Source organism: Diadema setosum, chromosome 20, assembly GCF_964275005.1.
Source record: "Diadema setosum chromosome 20, eeDiaSeto1, whole genome shotgun sequence".
Lineage (NCBI taxonomy): Eukaryota > Metazoa > Echinodermata > Echinoidea > Diadematoida > Diadematidae > Diadema > Diadema setosum.
Window position 1 is genome coordinate 2,839,990 of NC_092704.1, and position 13,641 is coordinate 2,853,630.

At 38.3% G+C, this 13,641-nt stretch overlaps 1 protein-coding gene across 1 annotated transcript in view; it reads left to right on the forward strand.

Moving 5' to 3' along the window:
* Nucleotides 1-13,641, forward strand: part of LOC140243330 (SWI/SNF-related matrix-associated actin-dependent regulator of chromatin subfamily D member 1-like) — a 259,082-nt gene that overhangs the window by 29,083 nt on the left and 216,358 nt on the right. The gene's annotated exons all lie outside the window — the stretch shown is intronic.

The following is a 13,641-nucleotide window of genomic DNA, read 5'->3' on the forward strand; positions in this document are numbered from 1 at the left end:
CTGCAACCCAGCGGTCAAGTGCAAGTACGGTGTGCTGGCATTCCGTTCTGGAGAGGGCAAGTGTAGCCGCTGGACACTACCTTTACAGTGCCTCAGCTGGTGGACGACAGATACATATTTGTCCCTCCAGTTCACCCACTGGTCAGATTCATTCTTGATGTTGACAATCAAGCCGATTAGATGCTTCTGTGATTTGAGATGGGGGTGTTGTATTGTGTTCAGGACCCTAATGGTTTCTTTACCCCTTATATACCCATGCAGTCAGCACTAAGTCACCGAGCCATTGTACAGTTTACTGTGAAACAAGGAATGTTCATGTGCATTTTAATTTCACGAATTTTGCGAGAGCCAAGATTCGCGAAATTAAACTCTATGTGAAAGTTCTTGTCTACATTATACGCATTGTATGTTACAGGCAACTCGCGAAAATTTCATGCCGCGAAAAAGGCCGTCGGCTCCAATTCGCAAAAATTTCATGCCGCGAAATTATTGTGTTTCACAGTATCCTCCTTTCAACCAGGGAGGTGGATTCCACCTCCCTGTTTCAACATTGCAAAAACAAGAAAACAAAGACAACAGCAAAACACAAGAAAGAGCCATGTGGGTACATGTGACTCCTGTTATAATGAAGTCCTTTGAACCAGCAGTTTTCTTTCATTGTATTGAAATCTTGTTGTAAGCCGAACAGTAACGTATATGAAGATGATATAGATGGTAATTTTTGGGCCTAAATTTTTACCTTGCTGCAATGATAATTTCATTATAATTGTGTCCCCTGTAATGGGAGTGCCCTGTATAATATAAGTCAGGCTACCAATTAAAGTTAGACTTCTTCAGTCAGTATGGGACGATACAGAGCTGGCTTTAGAACATGTGCACAAATCCGTGAAGAAAGTTGATGTCAGAAATTGTGAGAAGGGATCAGAAATCCTTGAAGTTTGTTTTTATGATATTAAAGTTTCATGCAAAATATTTGACATTTATACCAGTGATATCCAAGAGGAACAAAATAGTCATCACAAGGTGGCACCCATGTTGGTTACAACAGGTGAAGCATGTTCCTAGCTTTGTCAGTTTTCGCTCTGTAACACATGTATGGAAAGTCAATTGTCTACCAATTTGAAAAAGGTTGAATAGCAGGTGGGTCACTGTCTGTACCAATGTTAAAATGAACCTACTTCCATTCAAGTTCCTGACCGATCTTTCCTTGAAAAGGGGGTTAAATCCACAATGAAAGTGGAAGTTTAACCCATTGAGGACGGACTGATTTTGCTATAACACGCATTTCTTATAGACACCTGCCGGAGTATACTCGGAACTCGTCTGCAACGGGTTAAAAGGCTCTGTATCATACCAGTAATTGGTCGAATTAAAAAAAAAGAAAGAAGGAGTATACCATTCTGGAATTATCTGTGCATTTTTGTTTGTTTGTTTATATATTTGTCTTCATTTTCTGTCCGTTACATGACCAGAAGGCTAGATAACACATATTCAGCTGCACTATCATAGTTGTGGCTGCTGATCTACTGTAGGGACTAGTGGTACATTTTGTATATATACGTATCGTGTGTACCTTGGAAGCAGAGAGTACAGGTATGAGATATCCATGTCCACAGGATGTTGTTACTGATATTTTGCACACTAGCTGCATTCACGCACAAGAGGATTTTTTTTTTTCAAAAAGTGTTAATTTTGAGTGTGTGTGAATAGGACTGGGGTGTTGTTACTGGTAGTTTGCACACTAGCCACATTCACACGTGAGGATTTAAAAAAAAAAAAATCTAATTTTAATTTTGTGTTAGCAGAACTGGGGTTTTGTTTTTACAGGCAATTTGCATAACAGCTACATTCACACACGGGAGGATTTTTTTTTTTTTTTTTTTTTTTGAAAACTGGTAATTTACAGTGTATGTGAATGGGACTTAGTTGTTGTTGAATACCGGTAGTGTTCATTTCTGTGGCACTGAACTACATGAATGTGGGATGTCCTTATCTGAGGGGACGAGATAATCCCAGATCTTTGCCTGCCGGATGTTTTGTTGGATAACAGTATGGCACCACCGGTGACTGGAGGAACGACAACCTTCCCTTTGCAGTGTGTGTGTTGTGTAATGCATTCTTTCCCACCACGTCGGGTCAGCGTGTCTGTGATGCAGTATCCCGTACGTTCTGCTATAAATTGACCATGTGCCGCCACGTTTTTGCCAGTGGACTTCTGTTGGCTTCTGTGTAGCTACTGTACTAGCCTGCTATGGTGAGCCGTTTCTCTATTTTGTCCCGCCTCATGTCCCTTCGACAGTGGTGGTTTGTTGTCCCCTAAGACACTTGTGAAGACTTCATGATCTTAATGAATGGTATTACCTGAAAAACAATGGCCCGAATTCACGAAGGTCGTACAATTTTTGTCCATGCTTTAAACCATGGACAAAGACGGTAGTTTTGCATGCAACACTTGGTGCCCCATACAAAACTACAGTCTTTGTACATGGTTTAAACCCTGGACAAAAATTGTACCACGGTCTTCGTGAATTCGGGCCAATATGTCTGTATCAGGATTTGATCTCAATCTTTGTTTTCTCTGTTGAGTTTAACCAGTCTCTTCACAGAATTGCAACTTATCCATGACAGCATCTTGATCACAACTTTTTGCAGGTTGTTGTAATCCTTGCAGGTGAATCCTTTGGGTGGCATTCGGGCAAGAAGAGTGTGATTTCTCCCACATCAATGGTTGCACATGAGACCGCAATCCATTTTGGCTGCTCATTTCTTGGAGAGTCATTGATTACTGCCGTGCTGAAATGAAATACTCTTTGAATGGTCTACTTTTCACTTTTCTGTGGTGTGAAGTTAGAAAACCCTTATTTTGTTTTCATTCTTTCAAATGGAGGTGATATAACCATTTGTCATCACTTTTCTGTGATATTAGGTATTAATTTTTGTTAAGAAGAATGGGCAAGAAGCTTTTAAAAGCTATGATTGCTACACAGTACTGAAACAAACATGTGTAGATAATGTGCATCAGTATAAACAAATGACTTCTAGAATTTTCTCTCAATAAAATTTCAAAATTTTCTACCAACATGCATTTAACTTGGAGAGGAATGGTTCATTATCTCAGACATGACTAAATTTCTATGGTATGGTTATTTATTGTGATTTTTTTTTTTTTTTTTTTTTTTTTTTTTTTTTTTTTGGGGGGGGGGCTAGTTTATTACCTCAAGACCCACACAAATTTTGAAACAGATTGAATGCTGGGAAATTTTTGTCCCATTTCCCAATATGTCTTCTCATCTGATACACTCTTCTCCACCCCATAATACACACACACTTTTTCCCCATTTAATTTTCTGTTTCATCCAATGTACATTATATAATATAAAATAGAGGAATCCTTGTTTTTCAATCTGAATGTACCCAACAGAAAATAAATCAAATATTTCATGTCCATCATTACACATAAATTAACTCAGTAGTTCATACACACACGCACACAAAAGATATGAAAACAAGGTGAATACTACTGAATACTACTGTGGAAGTTTGGGGCTTTCTCCTATCTTCGATAGATTTATGAAAGTGGAGATGGTGTCTTTCCGTTTGGATCTGATATCCAGTGCACATGTACTGTACATGAAGGACACCAGAGGATACATTTGTACCAAGGAGCTTCAAACACGTGTACCTTTATCTCCTAGCCTCATGGCCACTCTGGCAGATCTATCCTGCCGGTCTAAAAAGGCTGTTTTCACACGTACCAAGAATGCATAATTTTAATCATGATTCTAATGATGTATCACCGGAATCGTGATGCAGATGATGGAATCGTGGAGGGTGATATGAATTGTAAATCCCATAGTGATACAAATGACTGTCCAATTTTGATTTGCAGTGCTGATCGTGCTATTTAGTGCGATTTTTCCTTCCACAAAGGCAAAAATCTTGAGAATTAGGCCACGATGCAAATCTTGAGATATGTATCCTGCTAATTTGTGTCAGTGTGAATCCAAGTATTGAAAGCCAACTTAATCACCATTCCCATCATGCTTTGCGATAAAGGATACTAGCGGTGACTTCTCTAAATCCAGGACACCTTGAATGGTTGGAAATAACTGGATTTATTGCTCAATTCACTGCCTTGACTGTTTCTGTCCTGTCTTGGAGGAAAATAGCCAACAGTTTTGCTGCCTTCTTGGGTCAAGGAAGTCTATAAAAAGTCTCGTAAATCATATCACCTGGAGTCATTCCAAAATGCAAAAGAAAATGACAAATGCAGCCCCGGTGCTACGGTGCAATTAACTCACTGATAAGAGGCCAAAGCTTTTGAATTCTTAACGGTCATCGAAGCGCTGTGCGGAGGGAAGGACAAAAAATCTCGAAAGTTCACCTCCTCGTATCTCCCTTATTTTACCACCAAATCCCTTGAAACTTCACACATATATCAAATATGAATATATCATTCTTCATATGATTTTTGGGCGAAAACGCTGATGTATCTTTCGAGATATGTGTATTTTTCTGCTTGAGTCGACTGTGGGAAAGGGTTACGATTTTTTCCCGACACAAGTCTGCGCCTGCATGAATATGCATTTGATCAACATATTACTAGTCTGTATACACCAGACTCACTACCTGCGAAGTCTCGTGTTTGTGCAATTAGTAGTTAGGTAAAAATAAGAGCAAAAAGACAACCAACTTTAAGAGAAGATACTGGACATGCACAACTAGATCATCCTCCTGCGCATGCGTTTTCTACTGGTGAGTGCACGCTTAGCCAATCAGCGGTGTCAGGCTCGGCGCAATGCGACAGAGGTCGATTTTCGGTCAGCAGGGTGGTGAGTGGGCAAGAGAGGAACCCTGCTTTGTGCTTCAACTGTTTCAAGCAGCACAAAAACCAATACATCGGACTGCGTATTCCTTACGCCATGGATTTTACGTGGGTCACAAGTGACAGTGATCTCGATTTTTTCCAGACATAGCTGTGCGCCAAATGATACAGAAAAGATATTTGGAGAGCAGCATGGATATACTACCATAAGTCACATACCGAAGTTTCATTTTTGTGCAATGAAGGAAAATGTGAGAAAATAACACTTGTTTTGAGACCAAATTTTCTGTTTTGGAAGCTAAGTTTCGACATTATTTTCACACGTTTATCCTCAATAAAACCCCAAATAAATAACATTACGAGTTAGAGAATAGTTTCTTCTTCAGTTTGCTGTATAGATTTAATCATTTGATGGCTTTGAGGTGAGATATTGCGATTGTCCTGCAACACTTCCCCAGCGGTTTTACGCACACAAGCTGTCTACTTTTTGCAACTGAGGCTTCGAGGTCATAAGCTTTTGGCGAGTTAATTGCACCCTAGCGCCGCGCCTGAATGTTTTTAGGGAGAGAAGTGAAGGTGGTAGACATTGACACCAGAACATTCTGAATTTCATGTTTTTCTCTTCTCTTCTTTTCTCTCTCTTTTTTTTAAACTATCAATATCCACACTTATGATATTATGACTTATGATACTCTCTGATATAAGCTTCTCAGATTTTTGTTTAAAGAATATAGTCATGTTAAAATAGAGTTATATTTTTTATTGAGTGGTTTGAAAAGTATCATTTCTTATCTTTATCCTTTCAGCTTTGAGTGCGCCTTCAGCATTTCATTTAGTAGATTTGGTGCAAATCAAATTGCATTTATTATTATTATTAATAGATTTAGAGTCCCATAAAAGAAGAGTTCAGAGTTTATTAATCCATTGCTGGCAGACAACTGGTGTGCTATTTATCAATCCTGTGGAGCCTTTAGCCAGTGGTCACAGACTCTACCCTTTTTTTCTGTTTATAGAAATTTGTAGGATTTCTTTGATTAAATTATCATATATTTTTTGTTTTCTCATTGTGCAGTATTTAGTCAAAATGTAACTCTCATTTTCCCCCAATAGAGGATACAGCCAGCACGCTTCAGCCAGATTAATCTTTTATCTGATAATTCTCTTCCTCCTCCCCTCTCTTGTCTTTGTTTGTGAATTCTACTTCTTCTCTCCCCCCCCCCCCCCATCTCTCTCTCAGAGGTTGTGAGACCTTTTCTTATCAACCTGTAGTCTTGGTCCAAGGCTAAGATCTCTTTGCCCTCAACACCCATTTGGCAGGGTACGAAAAGAGAAATTTTTAGAAAGGCTGTGTATTTCACTTGCTCTCTGTTCACAGAGATCAGATCAAGGAAATGTAGATATTGAAGCACTGGTCAACTTCATTTCACATTTTATCTCCAGTCATTAATCGTTTTTTGTTTTTTGTTTTTCATTTTTATTTTTAACAACATATCCTCTATAGTTTATCTTTGGAACACAAAACTGAGAAAAAAAGTTACCTTACAAAGTCCTGTGATGATAACCAATGCCTTCAGAAGATCTCTGGTATTGAAATTGATAAGTAGGTCTATTGTGGTAATATCATTTTTAAGAAAATATCTTGTCAGTTTAAATTTGTTATGAAAAGTTTTGGTCACAAAGCAGATTTTTCTTTCTAACCATAAATGCATGCATTTCAACAATGGCATCTCCTTTGACACTATTGTCAAAAGGAAAAGTATGTTTGACATTGTGTTTTCTGTTTATTTAGCAAGCGTGATCCCAGTTATTACTGTAGCTGTACCCTATTTTATTTAAACACAGACAACCCAATTAAACACTAATAGTCGAACTAGTCGCTGTCCATGATTTCATTGACACTTTTTTTTTCACTGTATTTATAGAATGAGGAACATCAATTATATTGTGTTGGGCTTCATCATTTTCATCTGCTTCTCAAAAATAGGTTTCTGGATTTGACCAAACTTTGCAGGAATCATCAATGGGGGAAGGGGGTCTCAGTTTGTACCAATGATGTCAGTGCCCCCCCCCCCCCCCGAGAATTCTTATGGTAGGGCCCAGATACCCCAAATAAGGTAATTTCCCCAATATTTGACATTGTCATATTCTTGAAAACTTTTGAACAAACCTAGCTGGAATCATCAAGGGGGGTGTCAATGTTTCTACAAATGGTGTTGGTGGTGCACCCAGGTGGTGCACCCACCAAGCAATGGTGATGGTACACCCAACTGCCCCTAAGGTACCTAAGATTGGGAGGGTGCCTGTAGCAATCCCACAGCCCCAAGATTTTTTAAATGGTTTACCTCAGGTGGAGTGCCTTATAGAAGGCAAAGTTAAGTGCAGTGATCCGGTGAATGCTAGCGCACAGGTGTCTTGTTTAATTTTTAAACTCTGGGAGATGGGGATTAATGGGTGGACCGATTCATCCACTGTCCACCAAGGTACATTCGCAACCTCAAATAGCACCAGTCAGTGAATACGTGCTTTAAAGGGGCGTAGTCCCGGTAGTGTAGAGGGCGCTGTTAATGATAAGTTGAGCTGTCATCAAGAGTAAAGTGCGTAGGTGTTGCTAAGTAACGTGCCTTAGTTGTTTTCTTTGCGCATCGCGCAGTCTGTAGTAATGCCAGGGTGCGTGCATATGTGCTTGTTATTATGACATTTTTACGCATTTAACTAAAACAGCAGGACCATGCACCTTTAAAGTTTCAGCTCATCTGTAGCAGTAGGCTCCATTGGGATTCTTCACCTGTGTTTGTACTTATACAGAGATCAGTGATATTTAAGTTGTACATAATTTGTTACAGGGATTCTTGAATATACCCAAGCTGGATCAGCCTCCCCACTCAGTGGTATCCTTACACTACTTGATCTTTCATTCAAAGTCATTCATTTCTTGCCACAGACTAAATGAGGTCTGTTTCTGGAGACTACCGCTATATCATCATGCCTGTCTGCAGCCAGCCAGAGAGTCAGCCTCCACCAAGTGCAGAGTGGTATTGAATAATTGTTTTGCACCTGGCCTTGGTCCCAGTAGCTTGCACTTTTTTTCTTTTTTTTTAGACAGCTGGGACTTGGGAGAGGAGCAGAAGGCCGGTCCAGTCAGGACCAGGCCTTGGACCAAGGCCCTTCCCTCCATTCACAATATCAGATTACAATCACTGACTTCCTCTGGCTAACACCAGCTTGAGGTTGCCTTGCCCTGCCCAGTTTTTATGAATGAAACTTCCCATGGCAAATTTGTTGTATTCTCTTAGGACCTGGACCAAGACCCCCCTTGTTTTGCTACATGTGTACCTTTTCCGTTAAGTTTCATCCCCCCCCCCCAAATAAAAGTCGGAAGTAGAGTGTGTCGGAAGTAAGTGTTACGGAAAGAGGAAATTGGATGTGTTATCTGTGAAGGTGTGAGGTACTATGTGAACAGCTGTCCATTACTTTCTATAGGTATGTGATGGTCCCTTATAGCTGAAGGTGAAAAGTTTTTAAACCAAACCATGCCAACAGGGAAGGTAGGAAAATATACAGCTCGCTGTGCCCAACTGTGGATACATTAGACACGTGGGTGGGTCTTTATTTCGTGATAGTTGTCATGTGCTGCTCTTTTAGCATTGTGTTTTGGCTTTTTCTAGTTAGAGGAGTTGTATCTTATATGTACTTCTTTCAGATTATTGTTGGTGCAGATCCTGTGAGTGCTAAGTAAGACACTGTACTATAAGAAGATAAAGATATTGTGTATTAGGAAAAAAAGCAATTATCATTTGGTATGTGATTATGCAGTTTACTTCAATTTTATACCGATAAACTATTTAATTTTATATATAAAAGAGAAAAGAAGTGAATAACGAGAAATCACAGTGAGAAAAAGAGAAAGGATGTATATAAGCCTATATGTGCACATACTGTACATAGTTGAGGACGAGTCCCAAGTATACTCGGGCAAGTGCACGTCTATGGAAAATGTGTGTTGTAGCAAAAGCAGCCCATTCCCAATGGGTTAAATTGCACACTGCCATCCAGTGCTAGCTGTATCAATGCCATGTCTCATATTTTCCCTTCAACCCCCACCATCAACTTGACACCAAACACCAGTTAACTTTACCAGACACCACACTTCTTGTGTTGACAGCTGTACCTAAGTGCAGTGAATGACCGATTCACTCACTGTGTGCTACCTATAGACTGTGATTTACCTCATAGGAGTAATAGGCTTTTTACTGTGCTGCCTGGGTGGCCTTGTGAAAGTGCCCCCTCTGTTGTTCCATGCAAGACAGCCTGGTCATTTGCCCTGGTGCCTGCCAGGGTATATTCACTGCAGAAAGTCTCACGATAAAGCAGAAGAACTCTTACTAAGTTTAGCCAGGTAATGTCTTACAGGAATGAGCTACCCGTCATTATTTGTCTGTGGCATTTAGACACCTAGCTGGAATGCCAGTTTAATAAAAAAGAAAACAAGAAAGGAAAATGGAAGGTACAGTATCTATACCAAGTATTTTTAGCTGATGTGAAAATGGTATTTGCATGAAAATGGCTTCATTGTTTTTCTTATCAAATGTAATATTCAGAATGGAGGCACGCCTAATACCATGAAGCTTGTTAGTACAGTTATAGTGTACTTTTACTAGTAGACATTTATCCCCACTTGCTAGCATGGACAATGGAATGGATCTGTGCCACTAGTCAAAATGCAATAGCGCCACCTACTGTCACCTGTGCACACAGAGTGATGATATGGGGATGTTTTGGTTGCCAGTCACACATAGTTTTCATGCAGTATTTTATGACATGCAGTATTTTATATGAGATAATGCGAATATTTTTTATTTTGCCTCCAAGCCAATTGAAAGAGTTCACCCCCAAGTGTTCTTACTTGTTATATTCATATTTCATTTTTCAGCTGATAAATCTAATCTGATGTTTGCCTGAAAATGAACAGGTTAGTGATGCAAAACATTAAAGAATATGTGTGTAATACAAACATTCTTGTTGTCATATGTAATATTCAGAATGGAGACACACATAATACCCTGAAGCTCATTAGTGGTATACTGTATACTTGTCAGGCATTTGTCCCCACTCGTTGGAATTGATTGCAGAATGGATCTGTGCCACAGGGAAAGATACAATAGCGCCACCTACTGTCAGCTGTGCACACAGAGCAGGGAGGTTGGTCGTCTCACCTCCCTGCACAGAGGGAGGATATTTGGGCATTTTTGTTGCCAGTCCCCCATACTCTTTAAAGGGTGTGTACAGTTCTGGTCGAGGTGAGGATTTAGCTTTTAACGTTTTGCGAGATATTCAGAAACCACTCTATGAGATGTCAAAGAGCATGCAGTTCTAAGGGGTATCAAAAGTTCATTCGATGAAAATCGGTTTTGAAATGGCTGAGATATCCAAAAACAACGTGAAACAAAGAGATCTTAATAAAGTTGTGGCATGTCGCCTTTTATTATTACCAATTTTTTGGATATTTCAGCCATTTGAAAACCAATTTTCATCAAACAAACGTTGAATTCTTCTTAGAATGACATGCTCTTTCATATTTCATAAGAGGCTTTTCATTATCTCACTTAGGAATGTTCAAAACATGAATCCCCACCTCAACCAGTACTGCACAGCCCCTTTAATGCAATAATTTTATGACACCTTAAAAGATAATATGAATAATTTTCACTGTATCTTCAATTCAAGTAGTTTTCCCCTGTTAGATTTGTATTTTCAGCTGTTGATTCTAATCTGATGTTTGTGAGAAAATGGTCAAGTTATCAATGCAAGGGAGTATGGGTGTGATAAACAATTGTGTTGCAGATTTGAGGCAGACACCTGAATCATGTCAGCTTGTTGTTTGTCTAAATGATACCCTTTTCGCAAATTGATCAAGCTATCATCACAGCTATAATCCATTCTTGCCTTCTTAGTGTGCATGAATAGTTTTTCATATGCAATATTTGTAGAAAGGGTATGTGAGTTCACTTCATTTAATTCATCTTTGTTTCATTTTTCTTCGTGGAGCTTGGAGAGTATACACTGTTTAGCTGTACTGTGAACATTAATTACATTTGTAAACTTTGCTGTGTCATTTGTAAAATTGCTGTCTTTGTCTTCGCCATACTGGTCATCAATATAGTTGTAATAATAGTTACATTTGTTTGTTGAAGTGCAATATTCATATTTTTATTTTCACTGTAAACTACATCAGCAGAATTCCTTGCAGAATATTGTGTGTCACTGTAATAATCAAATGAAATGATTTCTATCTTTGACCTTTTCATCTGCATAATTAATGCTATCATCTTCACTGTCACCATCATCAACATCATTACCATAATCACCACGATCATCGCTATCACCGTCGACATCACTCTCATCTATGACATCGATGGATATCGACATCAACATCACCACCACCAGTATCATCATCAACATCATCATTACAATCACCATCACCATCACCAACATCATCAGTAGTAGCAGCCGCAGCACTATCAATCGTTCTGTGATTATCGTCTGCTGCAGTGCCATTATCAGTGTCACCAAATCATCGCCATGGTTACCTCCACTTTCCTGTCACTTGAGATGTTGTCATCTTTACAACTATGGACAATTATTTCCACCATCTTGTCCAATATCTTAATGATGTTTTAAAATAGAAGTGCACAGTATCAAACAAGAGTGAAATGTCATTCAAACCAAAAGACTTTATTTTCCACCATTTGCATTATCTGCATATATCTGTCAGCATTGTACTTAGAAAACAGTATCAAACAAAGGTAAAATGTCATTCATACATGTGTACCAAAGGACGTTGTTTTCCTCCACCATTTGCACCTGTCTTAATACTTTAAAAGATTTAAATTCAACAAGTGATATGTCACTCAAATTGGAGGACTCTATTTTCCTTCATGGTTTTCCTTTCTGTCATAGTACATACATGTAGACTAAAAAAGCCAGTATCAAGCAAGAATAAAATGTTATTCATACCAAAGGAATTAGCCTTCCGTCACCATGTAAGCATCCATCAAAATTTGTAAACCACCCACAAAAACCCAGCATCAACCAAGAATAAGATATTATTCAAACCAAATGAGTTTATTTTCCTTTACCATTTGCACGTCATAACACTTTCAAAAACCCAGTATGTAACATTGTAACAATAGTGAAATAATATTCAAACCAAATGACTGTATTTATCTGTACCATTTGCATCATATTTTGTAATACTTGAATAAAAACCCCAACCAAACAAACATGAGTAAACGAGAGTAAGATATCATTCAAACCAAAGGACTTAATTTTCCTGTCCCATTTCCTTATATCCATCCACTCGCAGTCACTTCTGGTTTCTTTCCAGGAGATAAAATGCAAAACGTCTTTCCTTTGACACAATGTGAAACAAATTTTAGCTTCTCTTGCATTCCAAGATAGCTGGATGTGAATACATTAATTAGAATTCAAGGCAGGATCAGAATGATTAAATACACCAAATTATGTACAAGTTGTAAAAAGAAACATACACGTAAATGGTACAATACTTGTAGTAAACGCAGGAAGGCAATAGATACTCCATAATTCACTATCACATGAGATTAGTTGATTTGATAAGATTGAAATAATGATCATTTTATAGTCGTTTTCCGAGGTGGTATTATTCAGGACAAATTGATCAGAGTATGCATACTTTTGATTTAAGTTAGACCTACAAAAAATGTCAGAACAGGAAAGAAAAAAAAAATCCTGCAAACGATTTTTTTTCTTTGTTTTTTATCTGCAGCTGCTTTAATATGGCAAAGGTAAACATAAACATGAATATTATCCACCTTTCAATTATTCCACTGTGGGCAAGCGTAGAAGTTGGCAAATAAAAATGTCAGAGAAGCAGGCATAAGTGCAATCCCAGTAGAGATTCAAATCCATGCAGACTTCAAGATAAAAAAAGAAATGAAAATGATACTAATGATTTCATTGGATTTTGTGTAGTTTCCTCCATTGTCAGAAGCCCTATGGGAATTGCCTAACGACTACAATTTATCGTGCCAAAATTTTAATTGTAGTAATGATTGAAAGACTCTACTCTCACTAGACGAGATTGGTGCTTTGATGTCAAAGAAATTGTTTTCCCCTTTATAATCAAATATCGTGGACACGATGTACATTCAGTGAGTGGAGTGACTGCCCCTACCTCTTACCAATTTTTTTCTTTCCTTTTCTTTTTGGTGTTTGTGAAAGAGATATGGAAGAGATTTGCTCAAGAAGTGAAGTGAAACATTCAAGCAAATCATCTTCGTGACTTTGCGGCCGAGAAAGAATCTGAAGATTGTCAGCCATCTTGTCTTCTCCGCTTGTAGGATTTGTGAACGAGAGAGGACACTGTGCAAGCACTAAATCATAATCATAGCTCAAAAAAAAGAAGAAGAGAAAAATGCAGAGATTTCAATAACAATATGCATAATGTTTTCATATGTCAGTAGTGCAGTTACACTGCTTTGCCAACAGATGTTAATTTTGAGATTTTTAAATATTTTTGACAAAGCCCATACAAAAAACAAACAAACATACAAACACATCTCTTTGCACTCCTTTTCATTCAAAGTATGTATGCCCTGGACAACTTAAGTTGATTTTCTTTTACTGTGTATTTTTTATGATCAAGGCCTGAATAAATCAGTGATTTCCTTTGTAACTTGTTTTAAGTATGGTTGCTACATAGCATAAATCACATTCAAATACATACATGTCATTTTTATACACAGTACTGATATAAAATTTGTCATTCAACACGTAGC